The following is a 19,725-nucleotide window of genomic DNA, read 5'->3' as shown; positions in this document are numbered from 1 at the left end:
TTTCAGTTATTATTGCGGTGCAATTACTTTTTCTCGCTTACTTAAATTGAAGAAATTGACTGGAGCTTTTACGACTCCTGAAGAAGATGCATTTATGGACGCAGTTTATACTGCCAATTTGCAAGTCCCTGCACTGTTGAATTACTATCTATCAGCGTTTGGTGATATAAAACTTAACGCGGACGGGATGTTCACGTTAAGTTTAAGAAAATTAATTATGCCACCTCTGAAGATGATAACTCAGTTGGTTGGTTTGGAAAAGTGAACGGTAGGAATCATTGGATGTATGCAGCTTATCCCTGCCTTCCAGTGTATTTATCTCGTGTCCCCAAAGTGACATTGTATATACTGCCGATCGAGACATTGATGATCCCTTTTGGCGATTGCCATTAGATATGGAACCCGAGGATGTTGATAATGTACATCCTGGTCATCTAACACGAAATCTTCTGGGCTATGGCCCAGCTAGAAAATTAACACCGATACAGACCCAATGGTTACAAGAAGCCGGATGGAGTGAAGCCGGCGATTACAGCACCGATATTGATACTATGGCCTTGATGATGCCTCTCGTCTTGGCTGTTCAGACTGAGTTACAGTCTGTAAAGATTAAGCTTGTACCATTAGTTGCCGATATTGCTGGCTCCGTTGCCCAATCGGTAACTATCCAGACATCACCTGGCTCTACTGCTATACTTGAGCCTAGATTATCTATGATTGCCTTATACGGCTGTGAGATACCTGGTAACATAGTTGTTGCCTCTAAGAGTGTTCGACCATTACAATATCATATTGTTGATGATGAAGAAGTAAATAACTGGTCAATTTATGAATGGGAGGACTTTAGCTCCGTTCCAGTAGCTTGGCAAGCTACTATTAACACTTTATATGATTCTTGTGGTTCGCTTCTTAGACTTCAGATGTATAGAACCGCACCCTTCACACCTCATGCGGAAGTGTTGAAGTTGTGCAATATATTGCACGCTACAGAGTAGCTTTGATATAGTTATGGGTTTATTTCAAGGGAAAATAAGCGACTCAACAATGCGGACCCCGACACCACAGCACCATCCCCCCTGCTGCTCCTCCTAACATTCAGCCAGGAGCTTGCCGAGAGCCTTCCTGAAGAAGATGCCAAGCACTTCAAAGGGCTAATCAAAAAGGCCTACACCTATACAGAGAACTTGATCGCAGAGAACAACTCCCTGAGGACCAAAGCCTGCGAACGCGACACGATCGAGGGAAGACTCGACAGCCTCGCAAAAATCGTGGGGAACGTGGTAAACACGGTAAACACTCTGAGGAGAACTGTCAATCAAGCACAAACAGCTCCACCTCCCACCACCTACGCCAGCGCCACTAAGATAACGCCAAAAAACCACAGGGCAACAATAACACCAAACAGATTGTGGCCACTGTCTACCCTACGGAAAATACCCCGACCTCCAGCAGCGATAACACTAAGGCAGCCATTGTCAACTCAATTGCCCCGGCAAAGGAGAACATAAAAATACGCAACCTTCGCAAAATCAACAATAACGGAATATTAATCGAAACGGAAACAAAGGAAGACCTCGATAAGATCCTGCAGAACAAAGCGTTGCCCAAAGTTGGCCTGAAGGCGGACCTCCCGCTGAAGAAGAGACCGCGCATAATAGTGTACGGAGTGCCCAATACAGTCGAAGAAAGTGCTATACTCAGTGCCCTCAAAAAGCAGAATCTCGAACACCTGACAGAAGAGGACTTCCAGAAGAAAATAAAAATCCTCTACAAAACAGACGACAGGTCCAAGGACACCACCAACTGGATCCTTGAAACATCACCCGATATCAGAGAAACTCTTTTCGCCGTCGGACGCATCTTCATTGGATGGCACTCCTGCGCGGTTCGTGACTACAACATAGTCAGCAAGTGTTACAAATGCCAGGCCTTTGGCCACACATCCAGGTATTGCAGGGCTACAATCGAGACGTGCGGACACTGCGCTAGCGATGGGCACTCCTTCGACAAATGCCCCAACAAAAGCAGCCACCCCACTTGCATCAATTGCAAAAGGGTGAACAAAACGTGCGACCACTCATCCAGAAGCAAGGACTGCCCTGCATACCGGTACGCCATGGAGGTTAACTCAAGTAGGATCGATTATGATAAGTAAGCCATCAACGAATTCCAACACAGGAACCGTAGGGAGCAACACTCTGCAACCGAGGAAAAGCCGTGTCTCCAATATTAGAATAGGCCAAATCAATGCTAATAATAACAGGACGGTTATGGACGAGCTGAGGTCGATAGCCTCGAACAAAAGGTTGGACATCTTAGCTCTCCAGGAGCCGTACATGCAACAGAATTCCAGATCCCTAAACACGATGGGCATCACTGCACAAGTGGTGACCGACACGAAAAAATTTTCAGACGTACAATCCAAAAATCTCATAAAAACCGCGATAGTAGTAAACAACCCGGAGTTCACCACGCTGAAGATCGAGCACCTCTGTAACACGCACTTTGCTTGTGCGGAAATAACAGCTGGTGACCTCGGGTTCTATGTGGTTTCCAGTGCTCAGATTCCATCTCACAATACATTGACCACCTTGATGGAATATTGTCCAGCCTCCGAGGGAAAAGTGTCCTAGTCCTCGCAGACATAATCGCGAAATCCACCCTTTGGCACAACCATGACACCGACAATAGAGGCGAAGCTGTCGAAGATCTCATCTCACAGCACAACCTCTTCATAGCCAATCAATTATCTAGCGCATGGTCCTCTGATAACACCAGAGGAAAGTCCAACATAGACATAACCCTGGTGGCCGGCCCGCTGGCAAACAGGGTCCACAATTGGGACATACACGACAAGGCGACCATGAGCGACCATAATCTGATTACGTTCCAAATTGAGCACTCAGACGAGAGAGCTCTCGGGCTTCCCACCAACCGGTTTAATCTAAAGCGGGCAAACTGGAAGAAGTTCGAGAGCACTCTCACCTCTGAGCTCACACAAAATTCAAACATCAGTAACGATGCCGACGCTAACACGCAAGTGAAGGAGCTCGAGGACAGGACTCTCATTAAAAGATCTAAACTCAGTAGCTGGCAAAATTTCGTAACCACTGAGGGGAACAAAGACGCATGGGGTATTATCTATAAACTACAAACAAAGAAAATACCCATCATGAAAGTCTGCAACAACCTCAGCAACCGAAATGACCACACGCTAACCTGGTGTGACACAGCTGAGCTACTCCTAAACAGCCTTGTCCCGGACGACGAGGTGGAATCTGAGACACAATGGCACAAAAGAGTTAGAACTAGTACCCGGTCCCCTCCGAACTGCAGCAACACCCCTGCGTTCAGTTCAGCTGAAATAAGCGATGCAATAAAAAAGATAAAAGGAAAGAAGGCCCCGGGCATTGACGCAATGGAACCTGAAATTCTGAAAAGATCTTGGCCCATATTACACATGCAAATCAAAAAATTATTTAACACTTGCCTAGAAACAGCTGTATTTCCAGATAGGTGGAAGCGGGGTGAAATCAGAGTCCTATTGAAGAGCTCTGAAAAGAACCCCGCCGTCCCTAAGTCGTATAGACCGATCTGCCTGTTACCAGTCCTTAGCAAAACACTTGAAAGGCTGATCGCAGGCAGACTAAAACACATACTAGACACCCACACATTAGTCGCAGACCAACAATATGGCTTCCGCCATGCCAGATCCTCGGAGGATGCCACTGTTAGAGCCAGGCAAATAACAGCGCAATGCCAAAAACGATACGTCATAGGACTTCTCTTCGATATAGCTGGCGCATTCGACAATGTCTGGTGGCCTTCTATTCTCAATAGCCTAAAGAAACGAAACTGCCCTGCAAATCTGTACGGTCTCATCCAGAGCTATCTCTCGGGGAGATCCGTGCAGATAACCAGCAGGAGCGGCAGGAAAGTCGGCAAAAGCAGCACGAAAGGGTGCCCGCAAGGGTCCGTCCTGGGACCGAGGTTTTGGATCCTGATATTTGACGACCTCCTGAACCTCATAGCCACTAAAAACATCGCTAGCGTCGCATACGCCGACGACCTCATTGTTCTAATTTCTGGGGACTCCAGAAAGGAACTTGAGGTCGAAGGCAACAAGGCGACCAAAACTATCGCAGAATGGTGCCGAGCACACAAGCTCCACCTGTCAGAGCCTAAGACCGAAATGATCCTCCTGAAGGGACTCCTGGACACCAGGCGCCCTCCCACTATCAAAATCGGGAACACATCTATTAAAATGAGGAACGTCGTCAGATATCTAGGGGTAAACTTCGGCCCCAGGTTCAACGTCACCTCACACGTGCAGGAGATCGCGCGGAAGGCTAAGGCCATATTCCAGGGCTTCGCGAGAGTCTGCAAGTCCCACTGGGGGCTTGACTTCGGTACCACCCTAAAGCTGTACAAAGAAGTATTTGTAGCAATAATCTGCTACGCAGCGGCGGGGTGGGCCGACAAGGTCAACACCCACCACCTTAGCAGACTGCAGAGTGCGCAAAGGAATGCGCTACTCAGAGTTACGCGTGCATATAGGACAATCTCCAACGATGCCCTGAGAGTACTGGCCGCGGCTTCCCCGATCGACCTGCTGCTGCAGGAGAGGACTGCGCTATACAACCTCAGGAAAGGCAACGAAATCATAATTGGAGACACGACCATCCCACCAGTCACACACAACACACATACAGACACAGACACCACAACAGCACAAATAACACAACGCATCAAGAAACACACAGTAGATGTCTGGCAGATGCGATGGGACTCTACCCCCAAAGGTAGGATCACCCATCAATTCTTCCCAGACATCCCAACCAGATTACGGGCGAAACTAAAGCCTGACTTCTACAGCACGCAACTGCTGTCTGGACATGGCAAGTTCAACTCCAAATTAAAGGAGCTGAACTTGGCAGAGTCCGACAAATGCAGCTGTGGAAGGCCAGACACGGTTGCACACGTAATCTTCGACTGCCCACTTCACACAGAACACCGGAAAAAACTAGAAGCACAATTCACAAGACAACACCTCCCGTGGCCCTGTGAATTCAAGATGCTTACCGAACCAAAAGTAATCCTACACCTCCAGGCGTTCGCAAAGTTAGCCATGAAAGCACGCGAATAGTACCCGGATAACAATAACAGTCCGCAATCGGCCGATTCCTGGCCTCGCAGGCATCTTGCGCAAGCAAGATGAGCCGAATCGGCCGCAATCAATTACTCATGCATTGCACCTTCGCATTAGCCTGCAAGGGACTGAGCATATGCAATGCATATGCTGACAACCCCGCCTCCACGTGGCCCCCGCTGGTAACACTGCTCTACTCACCTCCAAGCGAGGCTTGCACAGTGGAGCAGTGGCTAAGTGGGTTGTCTCCTGAAAAGGACAGTCCACCTTCCTGATGATCCCCACCATAGGTGATGGAAAGGTTTTTCACAGCACGTCCCCCTCGTACTGGTTTCGCTACACACAACACCGCTAGTATAAGCTGCACCGCAGCTTCGGAATAGCAGAGCCGGCGAAAGCCCTTAAAGCTCACAGTGTAGGCATTCAACTGTCCCTATCTGCTGGTCTCCAAAGTCCAATCCCGCCTCCACGCGGCGGAGACCGGGCAACGCAAGTCTGTATTTGCGGCCAAAAAGGGCTATGGCACCCGCCCTGCCTAGTCTCATCCTTCCCTATCATAGATTCCTCCCCATCACGGTTTTGTGGAGCTGAACGGCCGCGGTGCTTGCGTGAGGTGCTTGACCCCCGCTACCGTAGCTGGCGAAGCTCTGCCACGCCAACCGCAACTTGCTTATCCACCCTAGACGGGCACCAACCATGGGCAGCCGCCTAGAACACTACCAACGAGCAAAGAATAGCTGTCACTCGCCAACCTAGCACGCTGCATAATCATTGCTGTCGTGTGGAAAAGGGGGTGATTACATGTGGCAGAGTGCCGTCGCTGCGGAGGGCAGTGGCGGGCACCCACCGCCGCGGTCGAGCGGCGAAGCAAAACCCTCCCAAAAACCTATATACACAGTTGGAGTAGGTAGTACGGCCTACCCAACTCAAAATAAACTTGAACACTCCTTACACGGACACGGAGTTAAGACTGGGTCTTCCGTACCCAGCCTAATGAACGATGAGCGAAGGCGGCGATTTACCCACGTTCGGACCCCTCGTAGGTGTTCCGTCGGGGGGTAGGTAATCATCATTGTGTATGCCAACATTGGCGAGGAAACATATCCGCGTCACTTTCGTGGTGGTCGGATTCACAATAAATGTCCCTATCTACTGGTCTCCAAAGTCCAACCCCGCCTCCACGCGGCGGAGACCGGGCAACGCAAGTCTGTATTTGCGGCAAAAAAGGGCTATAGCACCCCCGCCCTGCCTAGTCCCATCCTTCCCTATCATAGATTCCTCCCCATCACGGTTTTGTGGTGCTGAACGGCCGCGGTGCTTGCGTGAGGTGCTTGACACCCACTACCGTAGCTGGAGAAGCTCTGCCACGCCAACCGCAACTTGCTTATCCACCCTAGACGGGCACCAACCATGGGCAGCCGCCTAGAACACTACTAACGAGCAAAGAATAGCTGTCACTTGCCAACCTAGCACGCTGCATAATCATTGCTGTCGTGTGGAAAAGGGGGTGATTACATGTGGCAGAGTGCCGTCGCTGCGGAGGGCAGTGGCGGGCACCCACCGCCGCGGTCGAGCGGCGAAGCAAAACCCTCCCAAAAACCTATATACACAGTTGGAGTAGGTAGTACGGCCTACCCAACTCAAAATAAACTTGAACACTCCTTACACGGACACGGAGTTAAGACTGGGTCTTCCGTACCCAGCCTAATGAACGATGAGCGAAGGCGGCGATTTACCCACGTTCGGACCCCTCGTAGGTATTCCGTCGGGGGGTAGGTAATCATCATTGTGTATGCCATCATTGGCGAGGAAACATATCCGCGCCACTTTTGTGGTGGCCGGATTCATAATAAATGTCCCTATCTACTCCTATTCCAACACCCATTCCGATTTCCTAGGTCTTCGTTTAGTGGACGTGAGGCGTTGCGTCACGAGTTCGCCTCCCCGTGGTTCCCCGTGGGCGCCAGCAGATGGAAGGAAACTGAAATTCGCTGGCGGCTAAAGAACTCGTCCATTGTAAACGTCTCAATGGCACGTGCGGATTTTTCCTCGGCCCTTTCCCTTGAACGTGGGGCCGCTGGGAGTAGATGGAAACTTAGTTGTGTATGCCCGAAAGGGCGAGGAAACATATCCGCGTCACCTTCGTGGTGGCCGGATTCACACTAAATGTCCCTATCTACGGACCTCGCTCCGCCGGCCGAGTGCTGCAAAAGTGGTTTTTTTTCTAAGTGAGAATTATCTCAGTGTTGGAAGTGTGTAGAGGACGATCAGACGATCACGTTGGTGTAAAAATTGTGCGAACTGAACGAAAATTGTGGAAAATATCAGCCTGTGCAATTCAACGCCACGTGTCCCGACTCGTCGAAGTCCGGGACACGAAAGATCGGATTCCGGCCGAAATAGTGATCGGAAACCCAAACTGTGAACGGCAAAATTAATTGCTCGTTAAACGGCTTAATTCGACATAGTGATTGTGCGAATAGTGCAAAAATTGCGGAAGTTTCAAATTTCACAAATAGATCGAAAAGCACGTGTTTCTCCACCTCGAACTTTGGGACGCCACCGTTAGCGTGGGGTGGTGCTGCTGTCGGGAAATTTTGTCCAAATTCACCACATCAAGTTTCCAGTCTACGTGCAGGGGAATCAGTGCTGCCAACCCTTAAAATTTTGGCAAGGTTGGCAGCGGAAGTTCCCTCCGGCAAAAAATTACATTCGAGCCCCCACTCGAACAACCACGGACCAACAAATTCTTCCAGGCGCCAATTTCAAACTCTTTCGAAAATTTTAACTCTGTCTTCCTTCTGTTTCAGCAATCCCAGCCCAGCCGAAACCAGCCGTAATCAACACTGGGTGGACATTTGTTTAAATAATTGTTTAAACAATTTTTAAACAATTTTTAAACAATTTTCAGGATTTTTTATAAACAATTTTCGGAATTTTTTTTTCTCATTATTTTCAACTTTCAGCTAAACACCACCTTCACTGGAGCAAACTCCGAAGCCGGCCCCAGAGCCGAGTATGAGCCTCCTCAGGCTGGAGGCCAGCCCAGGAGCCGCCACCCCGCCCGCCATCGTCCATCAGCATGATGGACACCGAGGCTTCCGACTCCGAGGGGTACGTCAAGGTTACCAACAGGAACAGGAAGAGTAAGCGCCGAATCCAGTCTGACGACTCGGACACCCCTCTCGCGACTATACTCCCCCGAAAACCAACCAAGGCCATGAAACGGTCTGAAGTTCTCTCCCCGCCCCCGGTCGCCCCCGCCCCAAGCCCTGCCCCGTGCGGCGAGAAACCGGCCACGGCCGCCCCAGTACCCGACCCCACCGCCAATGACCTTCGGTTAAAGTCCGAAAAAGTGACCATAGCCCTTATGCGGTTCGTTATGGACCAGGATAACGGCCTTTACCCAGACGCCTCCCAGTTTATTGCCTCCAAGGTCGCAAAGCTCCAGAGCATACTCGGCGAGTCCCTGTTCCGCTGCATCAACCTGGAGGGTCAAATTAAGGCAATCAGGTCCGAGAACAGACAACAAAGAAAAACCCTCGAGTCTGTTACCGAGCACTGCCAGACCCCGAAAGAACCCTCTCTGCCCACCACCTACGCAGAGAGAGTCGGGGTCAGATCCAAGACGGCCGCTCTCTCGAACTTGAGGCAGAACCTCCCCCCCCCCCAAAAAGCGCCATCACTATCCTTCCGCAGGACCCTAAGTCTTTTGAGTCCAGTGACAAGATGAAGGAAACGGTCCTCAAACTAGTCTCCCGCTCAGAATGTAAGCTCCAGATCAAGAGCATTAGAAAGATTCAGGGGAACGGTATCCTGGTCGAGTCCCCCCAGGATAATTCTTTATGACGTCCCCAAACTGGAAAGTGACGATGCCACCCTTCGTGCTATCGGCAGCCAGAATCTAGATGCCCCCGAAAAAGCTCTCTCACAGCAAATTAAACTTGCTTTCAAGTCCGGTAACAGGAACAAAGAAAAGAGCAACTGGATACTCGAAGTATCCAAGCAGGCCCGCGATGTCCTAATCAAAAAGGAACGCGTTTATGTCGGATGGAGTGGTTGCCGAGTCAATGACTACATCGCGGCCACCCGGTGTTACAAGTGCCACAGTTTCGGCCACACCACTAAGTTCTGCCGCGCCGAGAAGGACATCTGTGGCCACTGCGCCGAGCAGGGCCACACATTTAAGACCTGCCCCAACAAGGCCAAACCAGCCTACGTTGCAGCCATAAACCAGGTACTTTCACGTACGGATTATGGTTTGTAAACCTCATCCCTCCCAATCTAAGCTCTTAATTAGGATAGGTCAGGTCAACGCCCAGAACTCCAGATCGGCTCTCGAGGAGTTAACCCTTTGCACTCGAGCGGCGCCGATTTGGCGCCCGGCCGATTTGAAGTGTCACCTCGGGCAGCGCTGCTGCGGCACCCGGCTGATTTGAAGTCTCAAATTGCGGGACGCTCTAGCGGCACCCCTCTGATTTGAAGTGTCAACTTGAGCGATGCTGCTACGCCGCTATGGTCGTTTGTAACTCGATCTGCTTATTTACGATGAGCGATAAGATATTTTTCTCGGAAATACTTTCGTGGATTAGGCTTGGCTAGCATTGTAGCCAAATCTTAACTTAGTTTAGTTAGTCTCAGCGTTGCATTCGCTTGAAACAGTCTTGCCAGTAAAAATAGTAGCTGAAAAGTGTTCGAGCCCTAAAAATATGGAGGAAGATCAAATCAGCTCAAGTTCGGACGAATTCGATTTTGCCGCTTTGGATGAAGAAATTACGCTGATTTCCGACGGATTACGCCGTGAAACGAACGAATCCAGTGAAGATAGTGATACAGTAAGAGGTGTGAGAGGGCGAAAAATTAGAATTATAGAGAGCGACAGTGAAGTTGAAAGTGATGCTGAAAGAGAAATTGAAAATGAAGCTCCGGAAGGTGCAAGCAGTTCAGCATGGGTACTTTGCGAAGACTACGACGAAGTGCCGTCAAACATACAATTTATACCTGGCGAAAATCCCACAGCATCACGAATACTTTCGAAAATAAAAGAACCACAGGATTTTTTTAAACTGTTTTTCACACATGATCTCGTGAAAAAAATTATTTCTGAAACAAATGTCTACGCAAAAACAAAATTGGAAGGGAAGACACTGTCTGCAAATTCCGTATGGCGAAGCTGGCGTGATGTCACCAACGAGGAATTCTGGGCATTTATTGCTGTCATAATAAATATGGGGACAATGCCGTTAGCCAATTTGCAGGAATATTGGTCGCGGAATAACGTCAGCTATATTCCGTTCTATTCGGAGACATTTACAAGGGACCGATTCAGTCAAATATTCTGGATGCTCCATCTTCAAACTATTGCAACGCGCAACACCAATCCGCGAACGCGCCTACAACGCGCGCGCGTAAGTTGCTTCTTGGATTATATCAACGGGAAGTATTTGGATTATTTTACCCCGGGCGAACAAATATGTGTGGACGAGTCAACTATAAAATTCAAGGGTCGAATTTCGTTCATCACGTACAATCCGAAGAAACCGACAAAATGGGGTATCAGAGTTTATACTCTAGCTGACTCAAAGACTGACTACATTTGCTGTATTTTGCCATATTATGGATCGCTAACAACATAGCTCTTGGTCAGACCCGATTTACCAGTGTCAACAAGAATTCCGTTACATTTGTATCAAATGTTGTTGGATAAAATTCCAGGTGCTCAGGGGCACCATATGTTCACGGACCGCTATTACACCAGTTATTTCTTAGCTCAAGAACTAGCCAAACTGAAGTGTAACATTACTGGGACAATCTTAGCAAACAGAAAAGAATTGCCCAAAGAAATAAAAAAGCCGAAGTTTTTGACAAAATCCACGGTCGCGTATCGACGGGGCAACACCTTAGTTTTAGGGTGGAAAGATAAGAGGGTTGTCACTTGTTTGACTACGAGGGGTGACACTGGAATGACGACGGTCAAAAGAATTACACGAGGTGGTGTGGATATAATGGTCAAGAAACCCAATATTGTATTTAACTATACAAAATATATGGGTGGTGTTGATCGGGCGGACCAATATGCATCAACCTATTGTTTCCTGCGAAAATCGCTTAAATGGTGGCGTAAACTATTTTTTTGGGGCATGGAAATTTGCCTGATCAATTCATACATTTTATATAAACTAGAGACGACAAAAAAAGGGGGAAAGCCACTGAGCCATTTGCGATTTCTGAAAACGATTGTCGACCAATTGAGAGGATCATATCGCCAGCAACAAGAGCAAGCGTCTACGTCGCATTCCGATGAAATCCGACTAAACGGGAAGCTTCACGTAATGCTAAAAGGGCCAAAAAGGGACTGCAAGGTTTGTTCTGACCGTAACACGCCTGGAAGTAGGCGGGAAATTTCATATTACTGTGATACGTGTCCTGATAAACCTAGGATGCATCTTGGATATTGTTTTACAAGATATCACACCAAAACTAATTACAGAGTGTAATATTTATCAAAGTTTGTTGTTTCCAACATATAAATAAGTAAACTAGTGAAATATTATTATTTTTATACATTTATTTGTTAATAAATATTTTTAGACTACTTCTAAAATATTTGCATAATTTGTCCGAAATCGTCTCGAGTTGCTAGTTTGCGCAAGCGAAAAAGGCCTCGAGTGCAAAGGGTTAAAAGTCTGCGCCTTCGAGGAAAGAATAGATATCCTCGCAATCCAGGAACCCTACTCGTTCAACAACGCCCTCAGTAGTTTCGGTCCGAACTCCCGGATAATTACCGACCGCAAAAGGTTCTCCAGCCTCTCGGTTCCCGACCTCCCCAAGGCGGCGTTGGTCATCAGAAACCCCTACATAACCGGTCTCAAAATAGAAAAGCTATGCAACACACATTGCATCTGCGCAGAACTCACCTTCCGCGACCTGAAATTCATTGTCGTCAATATGTACTTCCAGTACAGTGACGACATCCAGCCCTTCCGCCACCACCTGGAAACCATCCTACATACCATCCACAACCGTAACGTCCTGATTGTCGCCGACTGCAATGCCAAATCGCCGCTTTGGTTCAACCGATCCTCTTACGAGAGAGGCGAAACCATGGAGGACTTTATTGCCCAATCCCGACTAGTGATAGTCAATGAACCCACCAGCACCCCCACCTTCGACAATGCCCACAGTCGATCTAATATCGACTTAACGCTCGCCACGAATAGCCTTTCTAGCCACGTCTCCTCGTGGACTGTCCATCCAGACAGATCGACAAGTGATCATAACCTGATCACTTTCCTGATTAGCGCCCCCATGCCCACTGCCCCCCCCCCCAGTCCCGTTACAACATCCAGAGAGCCAACTGGGAAGAATTCGACAGAATTATGCCGGCTATCACAGCTGAATACCCCCCCCCCCTCCCAGATGACCCCTACGCAGTTGACCCCGATACCCTTAGCGCGGAAATTCAGGAAATAATCTCTTCAGCCTCCAATTCCGCGATCCCAAAGAAGACCAGATTCCCGAGATCAGTCCCGTGGTGGACCCCACAGCTCACAACCCTCAGATCCGAGGTCCGCCACACGAAAAGAATCTACTAATCGGAACCAAACTCCGCTCGTAAAGCAACCCTGAAAGCCCAGTATAGGCGACTCAGGAATCGGTACACCGCCATCATCCGCAAATCCAAACTCGAGAGCTGGAGAAACTTTGTAACAAAACAAGGAAATGCCAACCCTTGGGGCATTCCATATAAAACCATTTCTCCTCCACGCGCTAATGTCCGACGACACCTTCTTGACGGACACCGCCTTCCACACGGAAATCCGTCAAAACGCGAACACCATCCCGGACACTCCAAACGCCCCCTTCTTCGAGATGGAAGAAGTGCAGCGCGCAATCAAGCGCCTTAAGAATAATAAAGCCCCTGGCCAGGACCTGATGGAGGACGCCATCCTGAAACAAGCCTGACATCACTCTCCTCTTTAACAGCTGCCTCGCCCGCGGCAAATTCGTCAGCATATGAAAGACAGGAGTCGTCGGAGTCCTTCTCAAGAGCGTGGACAAGCACAGAACCGATCGGAACGTCCAGATGCGTCGAGAGAGATATCCGAGCATCGTGATGAGAATGCGAGCAGCATCGCAAAACAAGAACCGTGGATGTCCTTGAAATTTCGTTTCGAATAACCGCTTCGATGCGAAACGTTGAATGTACGTGGATTTCGAGTATGCGAGTTCGCGAAATGAATTCGTGGTCTTGATCTGTACACGGAGAACTTTATTTACTCGACAGACGGTGTTTGTCCGATCAGGAGGATCGTTCAGATATAAATTGAGATTGAAATTGAAATGCGAGACGTTTACTGGTTATATTTTCCGAAGCCGGTCGTTCGATCAGCGGCGATGGATGTGTAGCGTTAACGCGACAGTATTGTAGGGTTACATATTTCGGAAATAAATAAATAAATAGGTCGTAAATTACCGAACGAGGATGCTACGAATGCCTGTAGAGTGGTAGGAGTTACGGGGGACAGTGTTTTGTTTAAGTTTCGCGGAACTCCTCGAGCCGCTTGGCCGAAAGGAAGAGCGCGAGCGAGCGAGACAGCGAATGAGAGAGAAAGAGAGAAAAAATGTGTAAGAGTGAAACAAAGTGTACGGGAGAGTGGAGAGTTTGCTATGAAAATGCAACGAATAGGAAGATAGGGCGAGGGAGATTCAAAGGGTGGAAGATCCCAACGGAAAAGTCGAGAGGCATTCGTTACCGAGACGTGATCGAGTACCAACCAGTGGAGGAGATAAGTACGCAGGTGAGTGTAAAATAGCCGAGAGTCGAAGATGTGGCTTGCGAGGCGCGCCTAAAATTCGAGTATATGGCTCGAAGCGCGAGCAGCCAAAGCGACGACGGTTTCGCTAGTCCCGCATGTTCCTCGGCCGTCGCGTGTCACTCAACGAGATCGGTAGAAAAGCGATCGACTTTTCGGTTAGCGAAATTTGCGTTTAAGATGTTCCGCGTACAAAGAAGAAAACACTGGACGACGTCGCGTAGCCGTCGCACTCGACAATTCGGCCGAAGAAACTTCACGGATATCGGGACTTTGCGGGGAATGTCTTCGATAAATTCCTTCTCTTTCACAGCTGGATCTAAAATCCAGAAATTGACTTACCGCGTCTAAACCACTAGATTGGCATAATCGGTAAAATTGTTTCCTATCATGCTATATACTTGATTGTTGTTCATTTCATTGGCATTCTTATTTTTGTACAGGTCCGAGTTGTAGTAAAGGCCGCAACAGTGGAGAAAATAGGTAGTATTTTTGCAATATCTAGAACATTGGAATGCTCTAGAAGAATTAATGAACTAAAATTTAAGACTTTCGATAATATCGTGAGTAGACTCGTTAATGACAGAAGAAACAATCCAAGTGTTAACATTGACATTGAACAATGTATCAAGTTACAGTGTTAACCATGGGTGTTTGGAAACCATTATCGGCTGGCGTTATATTTTGCCAGTAAGAAGATCTTTGTTGGCCATTTGTCGAGAACAAAAAGTTGAAAGAATTATTCGATGAAATATTTAACGGTGAAAATTTCAATAAAGCATTCGAACCCATTACAAATGATATGAAAGAATTAATTAGGACCTCGAAATTACTTCGGGAGGAACAAAATTCCTGTCGCATAATTGTTAACACTGTAACTTGATACATTGTACTGTATCAATGTTAACACTTCGATTGTTTCTCGATACGACCATTCTTCTTAACAATCTCACTAATCTTCATACCAATGAACCCAGTATGCCGCAACTAGAATCCTCGCCACAAGAGCAGTCGTGCTCTACAAAATTTAACTCAACCTCTAGTCTACAAATCTTCTAATTCTCAGATATCCCTAAACTCTGAGATAGTAAAACTCAAACCAATTGTTACGTCCTCCGACGTATTGAATTAGTCGCATAAGAACATATATATACATATATACCCGATTAGCAATAAGTAGTAACAGTAAGACCATATTATACGAAACACGTATAGAATAAGTTAGCGATATCGAGTATAGCATATAACCACGTTAACGTAAGTTAGTATAGTCGTACCTCTCGAATCTACTGTATAGAACAAATTATTCTAAGTCCGAAATTCCGCCCGAGCGCGTCAAAGACACGCTCCTAGTTCTTCTACTGAGTTCCATTAACTTCTATGTCGTGTTTCGGTGGCAAAACCAAACGAAAATTTAGTGATGAATTCCTCAATTCACTTGGGACCAGGTCACTCACTAATGAAAAGATGAATTCAGCGAAGGAACTTTACAAGAAATTCCTACAGTGTAAAATGGATCTAATGGCTTTTTTGGAAATCAACTATGACAGCCTTATAGCTAGAAATCCTAACAGGAGAGAATGAGAAAGATTATTTGCAATGGTTTTTGACGACAGGCAATTTTGCTTTACAATGAATACCGACGGACATTATAAACACATGCTCCTTTTTTATGACAATAATGGGGCGTTACATACGACAAATTATTGATTTTCAATTGCCAAACAACGATCTCCATGTTTTCTTAGAATAAGGTATATGAAAAATATCAGACTCGTTCCGGGCTCCAGCGAGGGGAGTCATCTCCTCCTGCAAGCCATACCCCTAATTCAACTCAAGTCTCTTTTCTATTTCAAAGTCTCATTCAAACTCAAATCACCGCGTTAGTAACTAAGTCCTTGTATCGTTAATATCTTAGAATATATTTTAGTTATTACTACTTCTACAATCATTAATTACCTAGACTCTCTCCCTACTCGGCAATACATTCGTACATATTCACTTAGAAACTATTCCGCCTTCGTGTGTACCGATCTCACCCCGAATGATCTGCACGAATGCGTAATACAATTAACGACATTATTCCCAAAGCGCTTGTATCGATCTCACCCCGAATGATCTGGGCGCAGCAGGGATAAAACCGTCCTTCTTACATTCTTGCTTAACAAATAACGAATGCCGAAACGCGCCGGTCGTCGCCATCAACTAAGAAAGCTGGCGAAAGCTTTCGTTTACGGGCCGTATCGTTCGAAGCACCAGTACTCCGAACGCGTCATCGAGGTAATCTCGCACACCTTCGTCGCCGATCCAGCCACCGGAGTCTGCACCGAACATCAATCTACGGCCGTCCTGAGAGAGCGAACAGCACCCCGAAATTCCTGAGGACCATTGCGAACCGGCGTGCGATCGACCGACAAATTAGGTTCTCCGATAAAGGTTAGAGTTTGAATTGTCGCAGCGCGTTATTCGTGAAGCCCAGTGGATACGCGAAAGAACCGCGTCGCGTGCCCCAAAAGTTGCGATCTACGTCTTAGCCGCGGTAATCGCGCGATATATTATATATTTTACGCGTCGAGACTCGCGGGACGTAACACAATCCAGACTTTTACTAAAAAAATCTCCTGCTAACACAAAACTCAAAAATTCTAAAAAAAACACATTATAGCTGAATCCAGTACTAAATTCAAACCAGCACGTAATAATACCGATCAAGATTCAAATGATTTCAACATTAACTTCCCCGTTCTTCCTAACATTCCTGTTCATAATCGTTTCGCGTTTTTCACCGCGCTCAACAATCCAAACGTCTCCAGTAACGCTAGTTCTTTCAACAACAAGCCCGTAGTCAATACATCTGCTGTTGCCAAGCCACACGCCTCGACAACACATTGCAAAACTTCAAACGATTCTAGACAAAAAATTGTTGCAAATCCGGAGACTCCAACACAAAAACCACCTCCCATTTATATTTACAACTTCTCAAATATTCAGCTGATAAATTCGAAAAAGAATTAACTGCCTATTATGGCAACAGTTTTTCACTAAAATATAACAGAAAGAATGTCCACATTTAACTTTCAACCATCAAAGATTTCAAAAAACTAAAATTAGGTCTTCAAGCTAAAAATATCACCTTCTACATATTCACAGTCGAGAACGAAAGAGCAATGGCAATGGTCCTCAAAGGTCTTCCAAACTACACTCCCGAGGAAATAATCCAACAAATTATTTTGCAAGGAATAAATTCCACAGCCTGCTTTCTCATTGAAGACTCAACCGCCTACAGAGTCAACATCTCAATGGGCACCTCAAACCAGGATATTTACAAAATTAAATTCCTATTCAGGGCCAGGGACAAGTACATGTCCAGGATCAAGCACACTCAGTTACTACAGATGCCAAGCTTCTGGCCATTATTCTTCTAATTGCAATCGACCCCCGGCACGTGTTAAATGCGCAAGGCCTCACCTCTCCAAAGATTGTTCGAAATCATATGAAGCCATCCCTAAATGGATCAACTTGATGGAAATTATCAAGGAAGAAAGTGGATGTCGTTCCCGGTATGGCATATATTGGGGACCCACGCCTGCATCATGCTCCTCTGGTCGAACCCTTTAGTCAGCCGTGTCTATCTGCCACCGGACAACCCCCTCATCCTTCTCATCGACGACTACATGGACCTAGAGACAACGAACGATGGATATTCGAGATACAACCCGTTATCAGGAAAAAGGTCAGCATCTTCTGTCTCGTCAGACATCTCGCCGATATTCGATCCAGTATGAAAAAGGACAAGGATAGAAGAAACGTCCTTGCTTCAAAGAGAAGATAATCTACGCATCCCAACTTCCGAAGCTCAAGAAGTACCGTCACAACCTGAAATCCCTGTCGAACAATTATCGACGAACGATATAATAAATTCTAGTCCTAAAAATTAAATAAAATTTATGTTAAATAAAAAACGACGACAAAATTCAAATTTGCAAATTAAAGAAGTTTATGAACCATTAGATTTAATTTATCTTATGAAAGAATCTAAAATAGGAAAATTTTGTAACCAATATAGTGGTCCACACAAAGTTGTAGAAATCTTGCCGAATAGAAATACTAATTGAAGGTAATCTACGTATAGTACACACTAACAAATTGAAAATTGCACATGTAAGATCTAAATTTAATTAACAAATAACGGTACAATTAAAAATAATGCCACATATGTATTACGTATCAACGAATATTCATTAGACTTTAACACTTTAACGACCGCTCACACAACATGTGTGTGATAGCCGGAACAACCGTTACCGACCGCTCACACAACATGTGTGTGATGCTGCCGCCGAAGGTTGTTGGCCAGTACCACACTCTTTGTGTGATAATTTATGAATGTAAACAAGTGTGGATATTGCTATTGGCTTCATATTTCATTGTCACGTCTTTGATTATAGGTAATTATTGCCTATTTTTAATTTTTGATTAAACTACGGTTGTGTACCATGTAAATGGTGAAGCAAATATCGGCGGTCGTCGTTGGTGTAGTACGCTAAGCTGCCGTATAAGCGCTAGTGTAGCGCGCGTTTTCTAGTTCAAAATGTTGAAACAGCGCTAAGTTCACTTGTATTTCGTTGAAGCAAGAACAAGTAACAATACGACAACAATAAATACAATACGACAATATTAGCAAGTTTTATTTTGGCAAGTTTGGTGCAGATATTTCGACGATTATTCTACGAAGGGAAAGGTATGCTTATATAAGACGAATGTCCGGATAATTTATTTGATATTCTAATTAAATTTCTGGATTTTGGAGAAATAGAAAAGTTTGCAACTTTGCATCTTTTAGAGAAACAAATTGAAACGGAACTTTCGAAATTTTCAACTCTTGGAAACATCGCGAAACCCCTCGAAACCTGGTTTAGAATGGAAGACGAAGTGTTTGAGGAAGAATACGCAGATAATTTTTCTGACGTTCCCAGTGATGCCGAAGACAAAGAAGGCAGCGATAGTAATGGTGAAGAAAATATTGAAAGAGGGGAAGTGGAAGATTCTTTCCCACAGCTAAGAAGAAATAACAGTGTACGGATATCAAGCAGCCGACGGATATCAAACAGTGACGATGGAGAAAGCGATGAGGATCCTTTCCCGCCACCAAGAAAAAAGCGCCGTGTACTTCGTATACGTAGTAGCAGTGAGGAAGAAGAAGAAGAAGAAAAGGAGAATCCTTTCCCACCCCCAAGAAGAAATCTCTGTCGACATCGCACGTCAAACAGCAGTGACGAAGACGAAAACGAGGAGGATACAATTGGCTGGTCTGACATTGATAGACCACGTGATAATGAAGCTTTCGAAGGTGCCACGGGACCACGTGTCAGCGTCAGCCACTGTGATTCGGTTGAAGAGGTCGTAAATTGTTTCGTCGGAGATGATCTTCTAGAGTTCATCGCGGTAGAAACGAATAAATATCATGCTCAGAATTACAGGAAATTTAAAAGAGGGAAAAAATGCGGAACGTGGCGTGATGTTACGATATTATCTCAACTAAAAAATTTTTTTGGATTAGTAATAATTATGGGGCTAGTCAAAAAAACAAGAATTAGCGACTATTGGTCCACTATCCCCATTATTGAAACACCAATTTTTTCAAAAACCATGAGTCGTAATAGATTTCGAGAAATCCTGACATATTAACATTTTTCGGATAACGAAAAAATGCCTCCAAACGCTGACAGGCTATACAAAGTGCAATATCTTCTCGATTAC

The sequence above is a fragment of the Megalopta genalis genome, unplaced genomic scaffold (genome assembly GCF_051020955.1).
Source record: "Megalopta genalis isolate 19385.01 unplaced genomic scaffold, iyMegGena1_principal scaffold0041, whole genome shotgun sequence".
NCBI lineage: Eukaryota > Metazoa > Arthropoda > Insecta > Hymenoptera > Halictidae > Megalopta > Megalopta genalis.
The sequence above is the reverse complement of the archived record's forward strand: the minus strand, read 5'-3'. Positions refer to the sequence as shown.